The following is a 15,325-nucleotide window of genomic DNA, read 5'->3' on the forward strand; positions in this document are numbered from 1 at the left end:
TCGTGTCCTCATGTCCGCAAAAAAGATTAATTAACCAATATATGATTAAATGAGAGTTGATTAAAGCTTCGGAGTGATAAACTAATGAAGTGAACGACTAATTATGTAAAAAAAAAAAAAATACAAAACAACGATTTGGTCCATGATCACAGTTTAATTTTTCAACTGAAACACTCGGCAATTGAGAGGGGGTGGGGGGGATTATTTTATTCGGTACGAAACGAATTAAATTAAATAATAAGCAAAATATAGTTTAAGTAAATGATCTCGTTGGGAGTTTCACACTGGCGCCACCGACAATGATAGCTAGAAAATATAAGAACCATTAAATTTCGATGCGCCAGGTGTTACTGTACCAGCTGTACGTCGTTTCGTTTTACCGATGGTAAATCTCTACCTTACCGCCCGCAGGCATTTCCCGCTTCTCGACAATCAGCAAGAATGGAATCGCGAGACACGATGAAAGAGCCGTTGCGGCGACTGATGTTCGCCTCATAGACGGTGGCAAATTTTCCACTACTTTTTTTTAAAAACAACAATGTTGGGAAGTGATTTTTTTTTGTTTTTTATAACCATCCTGCAGTCGTCAAATTAATTAAAAGGCTTGGGCGGCTAATTTTACAATTGGGTAATTGTGCCTGTGGCGTGACAGAGGTGTCAAGAAAATTAGGTTACGTCTTTAAGCGGCGACAGTTTAGCGCGATCAAGTTTTTAACCCTAGACTAGAAGCGCAGACAGTATACACGTACGATTATCTCGAGATTAAATTGACGCAGATAAGAATGGTACTTTCTTATACGCTTGTAATCAATCTTCTCGTTACAAACACGTGTATCGTGGGCTAGAATTAACTTTTTACAAGTTTTACAACCTACATGTATACCAATAAAGTATTTATATATGTGTTTATCAATATATACATATTTATGAGTCATTGAAAACCGGCCGACGGCAGGTTTTTTCTTGTACATCATAATTTTCAGTAAAAAATTATATTTTATACATCTTTTTTTTTTTCTTCGCATATCCGCTTGTGCAACGATCAGGTAACAAATATACCTACATAGATGATCTAAGACAGGTGCAAATAATACATGAAATGTACATATATACGTATACACACACGCACACGTATTTATTTTAGCTACAGAGATACGTGTACGTATGTTCGTCATTATTAGATAACTTATTAAATTACTGGTTCAAAAGTATAGTTGATGGGAGTTGGAGGCTGAAACGATTTGTTGACGTAATACTTGCGATTTGGGCAATGATACGTCCTGATACGTACTAACGCTTTATTTATTTCAACCATCGTAACAGCAGCGGCACGAAGCAGAGCCCTGTTGTATATGATATCATAGTACGGGAAATAATAAATTTTCATCAAGGAAGTCGAACACTATTTTATACATATATATATAATACAGTTGTATTTGCATTATACATACGTGTATAAAGTTAAACCGTCGTTTTTGAATATGAGTAGGATTCATTCTGCAGTTTGAAAATTAGATTTTGAGGGAGGCTATTGCAATAGGTACGTATAAGATTTCAACAAGTCTAGAGATATACTGCCGGAAGCTATGCATCGAGGCATCGGCGATATCGGGCTGAAATCGATGCTAATCGGTTAGGCAAATACGTAACACATCGTCACCTTTCCCGCTATCGTGACTAAGCGTATAGATATTACAATATTACTCAACAAACAATATGCAGACTGTACCGAATGAAGAAAAAGATGTGAAAATTTACGGTGGTGTTAAGTTTATTCGAATTGGACGCGCCGTTTTTCATTTTTAATTTACTCGATTTTTAGAACGATTCGAAGATATGAAAATAGTTGTTTTTGTGGCAATTACGCGCAAAGTAAAAAGTTCTCGACTTTTTCAATCTTACTGTAATCTTATTGTTAGCATGATCGTTTATTGTAACCTCACACAATCTTCCGTAGAACCTTTCTTCCGGCATGCTGTTGCGGGTAACGAGAAAAACGGAAAAACCGCAACCGCATTTGCGACGTGTTCAATAATTTGTTGACATCATATCTTCCGTTGGCAAAATTTTAATGTCATACATATAACATACGTACAACGTCAACTTTACTTCTGACATCATTATATTTAAATATACTTGAATAATACGCGAGAAGGGTAAAAATTATAAAGGATATTTTAGAATTACTCGTTACGTTTACCTATAACGTTGCATATAAATCCATACAAGTATGATCGAAGCGATTTGAACAACGTTTCCAGAATTGGTCCTTCATACACCGAACAAGCAGGGTTATTAGAAAGGTGTGAAATATCGGGCCCATTGAATAAAGCTGCGACTTTGAATTGAATGAGAAATTCTAGAAACAACAAGAACATTAAAGAATTCCTGACAAATAGCACGTAGCCGTTTTACGATTACACGTTTGTAATACAGAAAATACGGGTAAAAGAGGTAATGGTTTTAAAACCTTCTTATCGTTAGAAATGAAATTTTTAAGTTGATGTTCCCAAGTTAAAGCCACCGGTGCTTTGCACCGTTCTAACCAAATGGGAATCCGATAAGAGAATATTTTCCCGCTACATTACAGAATTTTGAAATCGGCCGGTTTTATGCGGCCCGTCGATTACGCTCCGAAGAAAAACAACCTCTCCTGTACGCTTGAGCTAACGATGCGATCCAACAGAGACTCGGCAATTACCGAACCACTTTACGACATATAAGGCCCTGGTATAATTAGGTACTAGGCGGAGTAAAATTTCCACTTCGAAACTATCTAGTGTGGAAAATATAACGGTTTTACAACCAACAAATAATCGGAAACAATGCGTAGGCGCGAGCGTCGTTATACGCATATGTCTAATGCAATGGGCTTAAGATCAGAGATAAAAAATTTAGTTTAGTTTACAGGCTCCTTTTCCTTCTTTTCCATCTTTTCCATCCATCTTTCGTTCTTTTTTTTTTTTTTTCTTTTTCCACAAATACCTTTACTAGTTTCTTACAGTGCATTGTATGTATAATAATGTACAGTGCGTTACAGCTGTCTGTTATAACGGTCCTAATTGCTTTCATTTCGTAAGTTTCAAGGTTGTTCCCTGTGCACTGTAAAGTTAACTTACATCGCGTATTTACGCTCTAACGAACTGATATGTAGCAAGATTTTACCGCATCAAACAAATCACGAAGGGAACGAACTAATTAGAGCGAGAGGGACGTGATATCTCAAATTTATGCGCAACATTCAATTGATCCTCAAGATCATTGGTCGACGATCATCAAGGTTTTCATTCGAGTAATCGAATGATAAATTACAGCTCTAGGAAATTATTTATGCCTAGGAGATTTTGTGATTACTACAGATTATGTAATAACCGCATACATACTAGTAGGAGATTATTTTGTTTGACAATCCGAAACGAAATAAGAAGTTACGCAACGGTTGAAAATAAACAAAAAAAAAAACATTCTGTACATACAGGTTCTTCAACATTAGCAGAATTTTTTCTCAGCAGTCTCACCGATTGAAAATTTTTACAATTGCTTTCCTCCTTGGATTCAAAATTTATCTGTATATCTATATAATAAGATGCGCGTAAAATAAATCTCTGTAAAATGAGATTCCTTATAATTTTCAGAGCTACAATTTTATTTCAACTCTCGAAATTCGCCAGCTGCGTTAGAGCGATGAAAAATGAGGGAATTAAGATAAATGAAATAGAAAAAAAAAAGAAAAAAAATGCACGAACTGTTTTGTATTGAAATACTAGAACGAAGACTCGGCGTTTATCTATGGTTTGCAAATATACATCCGTCGCGATCAGATAACGGTAGGGGGGAGTCGAAGGTAAAAGAAAAAAATTTTCAACGGCGTCATAAAACGGAGCGTCGAGACACCTGAAATATTGGAGATGTGAATTAATAAGCCTGTAACGAGAACTCTGAACCATGGACATTAATTTTTGTTCGCGAACGTAACGAAATTTGGGTGTGGAGTGGAAGAAGAAGATGAAAAATAGAAAAAAAAATAATAAAATCAAGGAAGATAAATTAAAAGGAGATTTGGAAAAGAAAAATTAAAAAATAAAATGTAAAAATAAAAAACGCGGTGACACGTAGTTCTATATCATTATCGCAATTACGCAAGTGAGAATTCATACGATGTTTGTTCGTCAACATGCATGGAACGACGGACTGTCATGTGGTGTGTAGTGTAGCGTGGCCTACAGTGTACACAGGCATTTGCTATTTACAATTTTAGGTGTACAATATAACCGTGCACACACATGCCCAACGTCTTTCACGCTCGTAATTATCAAACTTATGCTTGTCGGAGGCAGGACAGAGGCAGGACTTCTTTACAAAATTATACTGCATCGTATAATCGTATCAGGGCGATGAACGAGGACGAACAATTTGAGAACTGTCCGTGAGTGGGGGGTGGGGGTATAATATTTATAAGATGTTACGGTGTTCGGGAAAAAAATAATTTGCGATTTTCCACCGTGGCACCCCCTGAAAAGTTTGTTTACGCGAAAAGAAATATTCTGTAAATACATTAGCGTTCCACGTTATGCGGAAGATCGCGTTCGTTTGATTTTTCACCGTTTTTTTAAAAAATTTTTTGAAGTTGCGAAGAAACACGTCGCAGCACTTCAACTATTATTACTTTCCTGTCATTCATATTCAATCCAAAGATCTCGATCCATAACGATATGTCAACCGGAAACCTTATCCACCTGAATTAAAATTTCACATTAAATTCCAACTATTTAATGAGATTTAATTAACAATAAAAAAAGTCGTCAGATAGAGTTCTCAAACGTCAAATGGAGACTTGATATTACCAGTGTGGGTTTTCTTAGTAACGTCAATTGATGTTATGATTGATGTGAGCAATAAAAAAAAGTATAAAAATTCATTCACGATTCTTCATACGTATCAAAAAACTGTATCAAAGTGAAAAATCAGCCGAGCGTGATCTTCCACATAACGTAAAACGCTCGTTATTTTGCTAGAACCTTTCTTTGTACCTGAAACTTTTCAGGGGGTTCTATGGTGGAAAATCGCAAATTATTTTTTTCTGAAACACCCTAATAACGCGTATACAATATACACGATAAGTGACATTTCAATTCGCGTATTCTGCCTTTTCGCATACAAATTGCGTACATAAGAGAACGGAGTCTTTTTTGTTCACTGGCAATTATCGTCATCTTTTCTCTTTTTCGCTCATGTCGGACAGGTTTGTTCAAAGTTGCGATTAATTTGGTTATTTCTATTTCTTTTTTACTTTCTCACTTTGCCTTATTCGTCTTGTTAATACTAACGCATAAATAATCGCTAGCCGCGGGACACGTGCGAAGTGTTTACCTTTTTCCCAATGGCCGGATTGTCATAATTTCTGTATAATGTGTACCTCACACGTGTCTGCGAACGAACATTATCAAGCTGAGATTCACAAAATCAGCCCGTACTAGAAATCTAAGGAAATACCCCGCGAGACGCGGTTAAATTATAGAAACTGGTCAAAACGACGTTCAAAATCGGATAACGACTATCAGCTCGATTATAAGAATTACCGTTTTACACATAAAAAATTTCAAACATCTTCTCGCAACATTTTTTAAACATTTGTCCGTATTAATACCAAACCGGTTGATCAAGTTGTTCTCGTTAACTCGGTGCAATATGTTAAAATCGAAGACAATTTATAAATGTATTATATTCGACTGTTTACCATAAAAGGTTTTATCAATTAGCCGTAGGTGGGCACGGTAGGACTATAAGTAGTCGAGTCGTCGTGGTTTATCGACAGTGTCCATCGATAGGTTGAGAGAAAAGTATAATGCTTTCAGAAAATGGAAGGCGGCACGATATTTGTCACGGGACAATAATTGTACAGGATCGTTTACGGGCAACGCCAATCCAACGCAGTTTCGAAATCACTGCAATTTTCCCCGCAAAGCCGACATACGTAACCACGATTCGTCATCGTCACTTCTACCAAGAATAATATAACATATCGTACACAACGTACGTGTATTGTATGAATAATGCATAAAACCAAGGAAGGACACGTCCTTTGGTCTGCGGCCGCACCAGTTTACTGCATATAAGCAAAGAGCGATTGAAAATACTTGAGAAAATTTTTTTAATCTGTTCCTGTTATTTTGCAAAGTATGAAAAAAAATAAAATAAATTTAAAAAATCCCCTCTTTCTCCAAACACGGGTGTTCGGGATACCTGCACATTCTTTGCGAACAATAATATCCGAGGGTTATTATACTGTGAGAAAAGAGAAAGATCAAAATTATTGCTCGCGGAAATTCGCAGAGATAAAATTGAAGTCAAGTTTTTTAGTTGTATTTTGAGTGTCGGGTGAAATATTTCAACTTTGCTCGTAATTAAACACAAATATGAGAGGAAAGAAAAATCTTATATTTTGTCGTTGTTTCTTCCTTAAATATTTAAAAATAATTAAAAGTCCGTGTAGATTTATGAATATACGTATTGTGTATAAACACATATCACACATACTGCATACATGTATGTATATGTATGTGTACGCAGTGAAACGATTATCTCGAGAAAAACGATTTGGGGCCCGTCAATTTTACAATCTTATCACCAATCTCCGATTAAATAACGTGTCCCAACGATCATGACGAACGCGTAAAACGGTAGAATTGAATTTTCTTTAGGCTCGATCGCTTCAACGCCCATAACAAACGATGATTCAAAAAAACACTTGGGTTTTCCTGTATTTTTCACTGTACTTTAAGAACGTTCCTTTCATAAATCGGGAGAAAAATATTGACGCGTTTGAAAAGCCTTGAACTTGGAACATATGAATTATCTCTGGTATTGTATATCTTTTGCGCACACAAGCGTTCGCTCGTATAATATTGTAAAATAAAAAAGAAACGAAAATAAAAGAAAAGATGAATCGAAACGCTGCCTCCTGATGTTGAAATAATTTTACATCTTTTTTACCATAAGCATCGGAGTTAATTGTATGCCGGAGGTAAGGACAAAAAAAAAAAAATAAAAAATGGGATAGCCGCAGATAACGGATCGTGGCTGTAATTTGCACAGTCGACGATCGCAGTCGGCAGGATATAACAGATGGGTGCTATAGTCCGAGAAATATTTCATATTCTCACGTGACGAGCACGAAGTTTTGTACAGTGTTTCGCGTGATTTATGCGAAACTCGTCACCGGCGTTGGAAAACTGGTTTTGGGTTTTTTTTTTTTTGTTCGATTCTCTTCCTTTTTTGTTTCTCCGAATAAATCCCCGATGATGATGAATTCGAAGATGATCTTTTCAAGTGGGTTTTGGTGTAAACTTATCGTAGTATTACCTTTCAGAATTTTGAATGGGAAAAAGTTGGAAAAAGAATTGAATGAATCTGTTAACCTTTAACTGGAAAACAATACGTTGGAGTATTCTGTAACAAAAATAATTTTGGGCTACGATCTTCGTAGATACGTGTTAAGAATTATTTTCTTTAAAAAGCACGTTTCGTTTCTAAATCGTTTCAGCTAGATAAATATCTACATCCAATAACAAACGACCAATGATTAAATCTTTTCCCACTTTTCGTCTTTGGAATTTTCACTGGCCATGTAATTATTAAGCAGTTGAAACGACGAGAGTATCGGTTGACCGACTTAGATAAATATCACGTATTTTATCGATAAATTGGAGGGGCGAAGGAGAATTTTGGAAAAATCGTGACGTCCTTAGAAAAAAACACGAAAAAAAAATAAAATAAAAGAAATTAAAAATTAGACAGGACAAATCGATACACTTTCTCACAAATTCTGTACGACGACAACCGCGATATCGGCACCAAAAAAAAGGTAAGTAAATTTCTCAGGTGTCAACCGCGCTGCTCAGACTCAAATGCACCAATTTGCTAATTAGTAAATACGACCATGTGCGAAAGTTCTCAAATGCCAAATTTAAAGTTACCTGAAATATTAGGTTATACATTTTTAAATTCAGCGCGTGTATGTGCATACGTTGCAAAAAGGTTTGTGAAAACTGAAAACGGGGTTGAAAAAATTCTGGTAAATTATTATTATCCATCAATTTCATCGCTACATTCACATGCAATCCAACAAGTACTTGATTTCCGATCGCAACTTGCGCAACGCGTTATAAAAATTGTTATTCCGCAAAGCCAATACCGATAACCGCGTATGTGGACCAAACGAACGAACGTAATTTATATACCTACGATTGTAAACAATTAACTTTACCGAGCATATGTCATTTCAATATCCAGTCGGTAAAATAATTGCAGTCCTGCGCCGATTATAGTCTATAAAGTTGTTTACAGAGATTCCAACGCAGGGGCGTTTTGCACGCACGAGTACAACATTCGTACATATATGTATGCCACTTAAGATGTCCAGTATCAGTGAATAAAGACAGAGATAATACGCGGTTAGAGCGACGGTCGTGTGTGTGTGACGTCACAGGACAACACAAACGCCGACAACTTTACACACACGTAAAGTATGATGCGGAAGATGGGCGCGAAAAATTGGCAGCGTTACCTGCCGTGCAATTTTACGTCCGGCGCCTTGTATCGTGATTACGATTTACGTGCATCGACAAAATTTTCCTACGGCGATTTATAAACAAATAAATAGAGAAAATTTTTAAGACAAAATTTTCGCATAGATTTTCTTTACCATTTTTTACCTATGCATACATTTCTTGACACGGAATATAACTTCGGCGACTGTAAATTAAACGGATCCGTATATATTTATTTAACAATGCCTAATAATATAATATAACAAATGCATCCGCGGTTGTATGCGTATATATATACAATTACATATCTTACGGCAAATATTGCGCAGCTTTGATATGTGTATGTGTACAGTATCTACGTTATCGTGCATTCATGTACGGATGATTACGTTTGGTATTATATGTAGATATAATTTACACTCGTACAAGCAGTCTGATAGTTATTACGATTTGCGATGAATTTTTCACACCGTACTCTTCGTTCTTCTCGAAATGTTTCGAGTAAAAGTGAAAAGTACAAGATTAAAAAAGAAGAATGAAAAAAGTAAAAAATAAAAATGACAACACAGCGTGCAAAGTTGGAAGTTGTAACAATTAAACACACAATTCGTAAATATCCATGAAATTGGCCTTGTCGAATGATTATCAATACGCGCATCGATAACTTTTTGTTCACTCACCTAAGTAAAGGAGTTGCCGCAGAGGCTTCTGTGCCGGATGTTATTTTATATCCAATATATAACGTGCTGCGTGTGTGTATATTTGTACACATAAAATATGTATTTCACCTTCGCGTGGTGAAAAAAAAAAATGAAAAAAAAAAAAAAATTACATAATATCGTCACTTATCGAATCGTTAAATTCACTCAACGTGTGTCTTTTTTTTTTTTATTTTTTTTTTCAAGTTCAAAGGACGCGCGGGGTGGGGGATGGGGGGTGGTCGGGGGGGAGGGGATTGGGGGTCGGTGGTTTTTTTCCCTTCCGGTTACATTTGACCTGATTCACATCGAGGAAAGTTAGGGATCACGGGGACAGCAGGAGTTTCGCGACACTTGGACACGGCTAACGTAAGAGCTTTGTAACTTGGCACTTGGAGTTTTGAAAGCAACTAACGAAGAATGTGCGCGAGCGCGTGCGGCGAGATAACGAGCGTGTATCTACTTGGTTGCCGTCGCCTCGTTTAGTTATGAATTTACTCGCAAGATATCGCCCAGGGTTTGACATCGTGGCTCTGGAAACAGAGACAGAGAGCGATGTCAACAGTGGGGAGGATTGACAATTTTCGAAACCGACGATCCGGTTCTCCTCATCTACGTTTCTCGGCATTGTTCGCACTGATATTTTCGTACTTGAAACTTGGGTATCCGTTCGTCGTACGAATATCGTGTTAAAATGGTCGTTTTTGAATTTCGACCGGCACGCCCACCAAATCGGTTCCAAATAAGTCAAAAATAATTCTACAATTTTTTTAAAGTTTTTACATCAACTCTAACCCGTGCCCCAAAGGGGTCGGATTTCACCATTTAAAATGCAGGTGTTTTGGACACATTCTTAGTGTGTTTTTTTGGTGTAATCGTAGTAATGTTGAAAAAAATTTTTAGTGCTACTAGGTATCTGAGAAAAAATTCACATCATCGTACCAGGCAATCTAGACGAATTACACAACCTTGAAATCCAACTATTTTCCATTTACAATAAGATATATACCGAAAGTGTTGTCGAAACGTAGGAATGAACATATGTTCATTTTTATGTCAAAAATGCGGGGTTTTTATTTCAAGTTTTTAAACCATACCTCGGATACGCTGGGTTGAAAAATTTTGAAAAAAATTGCTATACCATTTTTCGTCGCGTAAAAAATATTATAAAGTCAATCGGAGACGTCGACGTAAAATCTTGATCACGATGTCACGGAATGCCCCATATAAATATACATACCATTACGATCGGTACATAGGAACGCGAGGAGCATGGCAATTAGCTGTAGGAACATAGATAAGAGGATGTTTTTACCGTCTAGTTCTTGAACCTCGGGGTCATATATTCCCGCGTCAACTTATACACGCGTACGTACGTATATACAATATACATACTCGCAGGTATGTACAACATCTATCGTGCAATGTATGGCTTGGCGCCGTGATTAATCACCCTGCGAGCAGCGCGCGAGTTTGTATATTAGTCAATAAACTAAATTTATAAACTCGTCAAACATGCGCGCGTTGTACATTCTGTACGTAAACGTGAACTTGTTTAAATATCTAATTGTAAGTATGTATCTTTTTGTAAGTAGGTAATGTGTTCGTCACACGTCTCGATTCCAATTTTACTCATTTTCAATTCGACGGTTTAGGTTTATTCTTGATGTGTTCCACTTGTTTTGTTTTTTTAAATGATCATTTTACTGCTTCGAATTATCGCACAGTATACCGTTGTTATTCGCGACGATTTTCTTCTTGTTTTTCTTCTGCCAAACCGATGCGTGAGATGAAATTACTCTGGATCAGTGAATAGAGGGCCAATCCGTATACCATGGTCTGCGACTCCCAAAGAGTCACTTGTTACTTACTGTGCTATACCTTCAAGGTTCTTACGTAACCGGCGGTTACGTAATCTAAACAACGTAATATAACGTAAAAAATCTAATATGCAGCCTTGTGTGCCAAACGCACGGACACACAAAGGCGCGAGTATCGATGTATAAATTTTAATTTCTTAATTACGGATATACCGCATCACGTGCCTACATTGTACGTCTATCTAAGAGGGCACGTTGATATCGGTGTGTAATAAGCTGTATTGTGTTTGCGGAAGTACGCGTTGGCGTACAGGATACCTTAACGGTTTAACCGCTAACGAGAAGATCGTATTCGCAGAAGAGAATTCGTAAAAACGTCAAATGAAACGGAAACAATCAACGTCTGGTAGAAAATAGCACAAGTTTTGGGTTAATTGCGTTATAATTGCCGGCGATATATATTATAGAAATTAATATCTAATTATATATTGTATCCACGTATCCACATATTATGAGAAGATTGAAATCGGAAAATGAAAAATCAACACGCGAGTCTGTGATATTTCGAATGATTTTAAGATTTTGTTATTGAATTTCGCGGACAGAATTTGTTTCGGCGTAATTTTGACGTCGAAATTTTTTGAGGAGTCTGAAAGTTTTACAATTTTTTATTCCTGATTGATGTCTAGTGTCCAACTATTTGTATAAAATATACACGTATAATTGTAATTATTCAAAATGTCGGTAAATTGCATTAACCAAGAATTCATTTGCGATGATAATTAACGAATCGCATATTATAACATTGAAAATTGTCCTTATTGTTTTCGTTTTCGACAATATCCGTATGTTCTCTATGAAATGAAAAAAGTGACAACCACGTACAGTGCTGCGCAAACTTTCATGAATATATACATATGCCGGAAAGTAGTTGCTTGCACGGTTAAGAGCATTGCGAATGGATCGTCAAACATAGCTCGAGAAATTTGTCAATATAGCGAACGTTTTAAAGCAGCTAAGACGACGATGATATACATTTTTGGAGCGAGAGAGAGAGAGAGAGAAAAAAAATAATGAATATTAAAATTAAAAAAAAAAAAAAAAATTAAAAATTACAGCTACGAGTCGAGTTCTGGAACAGGATTCGCAAACTCAATTACGTATTGCGGATATTTCGTGATAACCGCAAACATTGAAATATCCAAATCAGTGGTTCCAAAGGCACGTGGATGCAGGTATTTTAATGATGACGGCTGACACAAAGGAGGGACTAATTCGCCCGTAGGTGCGGCCTATCTGCGTAAGTGAACCAGGTTTGCCGGCGTTCTTTCGTAAATTTTCCTCTTTCAATTAAGAAACGAAAACCTCGCGCAGTTTTACCGCTGGGTAAGGGCAGGTAGCGCGATTCGATTGCGTTCTTTATTACCGACGGTGCAAACGGGGACGAGACAAAAAGGCTTTTTACCGATTGAGTAAGTGAGGTTAATACGCAGACCCTCTGTTTTACCGACATTTGGTGAGGAGGAGAATTTCAAAAAGAAAACCAACCATCAAGAAATTATCTCCAAGATCTTTCCGCTCGTTTCTACATCTCTTTTCATGCTCTGACTAATTGCATTATCTTCGATCGCTCTCGTTCACAAGTCGAAGGCTTTTTTTATCTACTGTGGCAATTTTCCTTAACGATCAAGGATATATCGTAGTTTTTACCGACGGAGAAAATTAAGGTTATTCGACGAGTGAGTAAGCCGGGATTTAGAAATTGTTGAAAATATTTCATCAGAACGACGTTCGGTCGGTACAAAATATCGGAGATTAATCGCGAAGCTACAAAAATGGATAAACACATCGGGTCAATTGGATAGAAAGAAGAAGAAAAAAAGAAACCGTTAGCATTGGCTATTTCGTTTGTTTTTTAGCATGGCCGCGTGCTTTCGAAGAAACAAGATAATGACGTAAAACTAGCAGTCTACTTTTTGTTTTTCACTTTGTTCATTGAATTTTAGTATTATATATATATATATATATAAGTAGATAAAATAAAAGATAAAGAAACGAATTAGGTAAGATATCGATGCGCGGCCGTAGGAGGAAGGCTCTCGAATTAGTGTCATCGGTTTAAAACTGCTGCTTATATCGCTGGATACCATCACAGTTCGATGGATATACCAACGTGTCTGCTATGTGTATATATTTATTAACGCGGTAAAGAAACCCGCGCGAACGATCGAGTCAATGACCCTGTAGCTCGCCGCAGTGCTTTAAGCGTAAAATCTTTCACACACACGTGCATACGTGTGTATATATTCGCGTTGAAAATTCACATCCGCGTATATCCATCTTTGAACATAAAAATCATACCTGACCGACGATTAAGAATTCGTACGAATTAACGATCTGTTGAAATGCTCAAGCTTAGTAAGCGGACGAATAAAGTGACGAGAGAATTTTGCGAAAAACGATACATGCGCGTATAGCTTGCAAGTTGCTACACGCTTGCAATTAATTAATTGCTGCATGTTTGTTGTTTCAACTTGTGTATAAATGACTCGTGTAGGTCATCGTGAAACCGCGGTCGGTCCCACATTACGTCATATTCTGTGTATGACCGACGACGGATGATAGCGCGTAGAGGAAGGAAGGTCGGTCCATACCGGGGAGCTCGGATTATAGATATAGTTGTTGAAATAAATTTTTATCCTTTGCCTATTTATACCGGATGATCGTATCGTTCGCGGTTTCGGACTGCACTGCTATACATGCATTACATTATACATATACATACTCTCTTTGTTACAGATGCGTTATAGTTTATATTTGCGAAGATGATTTACTTTTTCGAGTATCTCGTTTCCGCGCGCATATTATTTTTTACAATTTTACAAATGTATATATATATATATGGAGAAAGGTCAGCGGTTTGTTGCTCCGCGAAAGAAAAAACGAATACTAAAGAAATAAATGAGGAAAAAAAAAGTAATTTGAGAATCTCTGTGTATTGCTGCTGCTGCAGAATATCTATCTATATACGTTATATGTGGCTATTTTTACAGTCATTGCATTCGCGACGTTAAACTTTGCAGAGACAGGCGAGACGATTCGAAATAATTCTTAGCGCCGAGGTATATTCGTTTTTATCCTCGAATTCTACCACATTTAGCAATGTATCGAAAGAAAGATACTCGGCATTAGGAATCGAGTCGACCCAATTTCTTGACTCAACGATCGGATGATTAAGAAGTCTTTTATTTTGCGGAAAAAGTACTGAATTTAAGTCTCAATAAATCCATGCAGGAAGGAAACATTAAATGAACGCATAACGCGTTAAAATCAAGATGTGTAAAATGATATTGATTGAAAAATATTTTTATTCCTGTTATACGATTTGATTCTTTATCTCTTTTCTCTCTAAATTTCTTCCGGCTTTGAAATAAGAAAGAAATTCGAATAAACATAATAATCATACCGTTACAAGATGTAACTTATTGTACTCTATAGATGAGTATAAATTAAAAAAAAAAATCTTTGCATATCACGAATCAAGATTTAGCGCGAATCGTCCGCACATATTGCGTGTATAAAAATTTTAATAAATAATTACAGCAGTAGCAGCAACAACAACACACGAATTTTCGCCGCATGTAGCATTCCTTAATGGGCATAACGTACGTCATAAAGTAAACGTGTATAATCGTTACGAGCTCTGTTGAATTATTCCGTCGTATAATACATCCGATATTATACAGAAAAATGAGGAAAAAAAACCAGGTAGGAACGGTACATACATAAAGGCTTGGCAAGATATTATCATCATCTTTGCGCACAGCGTAATCTCAACGAATTTACTGTAACTTGAACGTATATCGAATGTAATGCGTATTATATACGCGGCCATACGCGTCCGTTACATACATATAAATAATAACGTTGCATAAGCACGAGGTTGAAGTTACAAGTAACGTTATCGCAACGAAACATTGGGGGGAAGATAATAATTATTTTCTTAATTTTACAATGATTTTCAAAGAACCAAGATTTCGAAATACGAGTGTCTTTTGTTTCATTACGGTTTACCGAATTTCAGGCAATTCGAAAACCGCTAAATAACGGCTTTTCCTCGTCACGAATCATCACGACAAAGTCGCTAACTTCAATGCGGTGCATGTGAAGCACAAAGCCGTCTCGGTTGCTGATGAGACAAGCGAATTAAAGTTCGTAAATTTATAATACATTTGTTTATGAGAGATTGACAAATTTA

At 36.7% G+C, this 15,325-nt stretch overlaps 1 protein-coding gene across 8 annotated transcripts in view; it reads right to left on the reverse strand.

Annotated features, from left to right (window-relative positions):
- Positions 1 to 15,325, reverse strand: part of LOC124307929 (segmentation protein cap'n'collar) — a 123,018-nt gene that overhangs the window by 82,893 nt on the left and 24,800 nt on the right. The window contains exon 1 of one of the 8 annotated variants that reach the window (XM_046770127.1): positions 9,230 to 9,367. The exons of the other annotated variants lie outside the window; for them this stretch is intronic. The gene's annotated coding sequence lies outside the window, so the exon portion shown is untranslated. Of the gene's footprint in view, positions 1 to 9,229; positions 9,368 to 15,325 lie in introns of those variants that run through there. 8 annotated transcript variants of the gene reach the window in all.

Source organism: Neodiprion virginianus, chromosome 6, assembly GCF_021901495.1.
Source record: "Neodiprion virginianus isolate iyNeoVirg1 chromosome 6, iyNeoVirg1.1, whole genome shotgun sequence".
Lineage (NCBI taxonomy): Eukaryota > Metazoa > Arthropoda > Insecta > Hymenoptera > Diprionidae > Neodiprion > Neodiprion virginianus.